The sequence below is a fragment of the Arachis hypogaea genome, chromosome 9, assembly GCF_003086295.3.
Source record: "Arachis hypogaea cultivar Tifrunner chromosome 9, arahy.Tifrunner.gnm2.J5K5, whole genome shotgun sequence".
Classification (NCBI taxonomy): Eukaryota; Viridiplantae; Streptophyta; class Magnoliopsida; order Fabales; family Fabaceae; genus Arachis; species Arachis hypogaea.
Window position 1 is genome coordinate 92340356 of NC_092044.1, and position 2506 is coordinate 92342861.

The 2506-nt window shown below is 32.0% G+C and overlaps 1 non-coding gene across 1 annotated transcript; it reads left to right on the forward strand.

Moving 5' to 3' along the window:
* The first annotated feature begins 448 nt into the window (after nt 1-448).
* On the forward strand, nt 449-557 carry LOC112713378 (small nucleolar RNA R71). Its single transcript, XR_003158351.1, has one exon. It is a non-coding gene; the product is annotated as a small nucleolar RNA R71 (small nucleolar RNA).
* Nucleotides 558-2506: the final 1949 nt, after the last annotated feature.

A 2506-nucleotide genomic window follows, 5' to 3' on the forward strand; every position in this document is an offset into this window, starting at 1 on the left:
TTCAATGAAAGGTTAGAATGATTCCTCCATGAAGGGTTGTATGTGTTTCCATAGGGTTCTCCCATGTAATTCACCTCCTCCATGGTGGGTTGATCAGGATCATAAGCATCTACATCAGGAGATACTTCTTGGGTACTGCCAGCTGCAGTTTGCATTCCAGTCAAATGCTGGGAGATCATATTGACCTGCTGGGTCAAGATCTTATTCTGAGCTAATATGGCATTCAGAGTGTCAATTTCAAGAACTCCTTTCTTCTGAGGGATCCCATGGTTTACAAGATTCCTTTCAGAGGTATACATGAATTGGTTATTTGCAACCATCTCAATGAGTTCTCTTGCTTCTGCAGGTGTCTTCTTCAAGTGGAGTGATCCACCTGCAGAGCTGTCCGATAAGATTTTGGACATCTCAAACAGACCATCATAGAACGCGCCTATGATAGACCATTCTGAGAGCATGTTAGGAGGACATCTCCTGATCAATTGCTTGTATCTTTCCCAAACTTCATGGAAGGATTCACCTTCTATTTGTCTGAAGGTTTGAATTTCCACTCTAATTTTGCTTATCATTTGAGGAGGAAAGAATTTAGCTAGAAAAGCATTAAGCATCTTATTCCAAGAGTCCAGGCTCTCTTTTGGTTGAGAATCTAACCATATCTTAGCTCTATCTCTTACAGCAAAGGGAAAGAGCATAAGCTTATAGACTTCAGGATTTACTCCATTGGTCTTAACTGTGTCACAGATTAGCAAGAATTTAGCTAAGAACTAATGTGGATCTTCCATTGGAAGTCCATGGAACTTGCAATTCTGTTGTAGAAGAGAGACTAACTGAGGCTTAAGCTCAAAATTGTTAGCTCTAATGGTAGGTACAGAGATACTTCTGCCATATAAGTCAGAGGTAGGTATGGTGAAGTCACCAAGAATCTTTCTGGCATCTCTCTCAGGTTCGGCATGTCCTCTATTTCTTGTTCAAAATTTTCTGAAATGTTTCTTCTAGAGTGTTGTGCTTTGATTTGTTGTAAACTCCTCCTTAAAATCCTTTCAGGTTTAGGATCAGGATTTAAGAGAGGTTCTTTATCCCTATTCCTGGTCATAAACAAGAAAAGAAGGAAAGAAAGAAAGGAAGCTTCTATGTCTGATTTGAATATAGAGAGCTCCCAGTGAGATCTGAAGAAAGAATAGAAAGATAGAAAAGTGAAGATGGAAGATGAGAGAGGAGAGGAGTTTGAATAAATAAAAGTAAATAAGAAAAGAATTAGAAATAGAAAAGATAAACAATAATTAAAATATTTTTGTTTTTGTTTTATTTATTAATTAATCTCGAAAATTAGGTTAAGAAAAAAAGAATTGAAAATTGGTTAGTTAATTTTTGAAAAAGAGGAGAGAGAAATAGAAGGGAATTTTCAAAAATTAAGAGAGAGAAGAAGTAGTGAGGAAGTTTTGAAAAAGAAGAGAGAGAGAAATAAGTAACTAAAAAGATTTGATTTTAAAATTTAAAGAAAGATAAGATAGAAAAGATAAGATAAGAAAGTTAAGAGATGATACGTTTTAAATTAAAAAGATTTGAAATTAAAATTTGAAATTTGAAAATTAAATTTTGAATTTTAAATTTTGAAATTTGAATTTTGAAATAAGATAAGATAAGATTTTGAAAAAGATATGATTTTGAAATTTTGAAAACTAAGATAAGTTAAGATAAAAATTTTGAAATTAAAATCTGAATTTTTATTGTTAATTTCAAAAACTAATTAAAAGATAGGACAGAAAAGATATTTTTTATTTTTTTGAATTTAATGAGGAAAGAGAAAAACAAGTAAAAGATACAAACTTAAAATTTTTAGATCTAAACTACCTAGTTTTAGAAAATTTAAAGAAAAACACAAAGGGACACTAAGCTTAAAAATTTTAAGATCAAAACAAAAAGAAAACACAAGAATATCTTAAAGATTAAGAAGAACACCAAGAACAAGACTAAAAGATTTCAAAGAACACAAGAACATGTAAAAGATACCAAACTTAAAATTTTTGAAAATCAAACACAAAATTTTTGAAAATTAAAAGAAAAACAACAAGAAGACACCAAACTTAAAGATTGACGCAAGATTTAAACAAAGAAACTATTTTTGAAAATTTTTAGAAAAAAGACTCAAGATTTTCGAGAAACTCAACAAGAACAAACACAAAAGACTCAAACCAAGAACAAAAATTAAACAAAAAAAGAAAAATATTTTTGAAAAGTTTTTGATTTTTTCGAAAATAAGGAAAAGAAAATAAAAATAAAAGACTCAGAAAAAAACATGAACTAGGGAACAAGATAATCCGTCAGTTATCCAAACTCGAACAATCCCCAGCAACGGTGCCAAAAACTTGGTGCACAAATCCCCACACTTTGTACAACTGTATCAGTAAGTGCACTGGGTCATCCAAGTAATACCTGAGCGAGTTAGGGTCAATCCCACGAGGATTGTGGCTTGAAGCAAGCTATGGTTACCTTGCAGATCTTAGTCAGG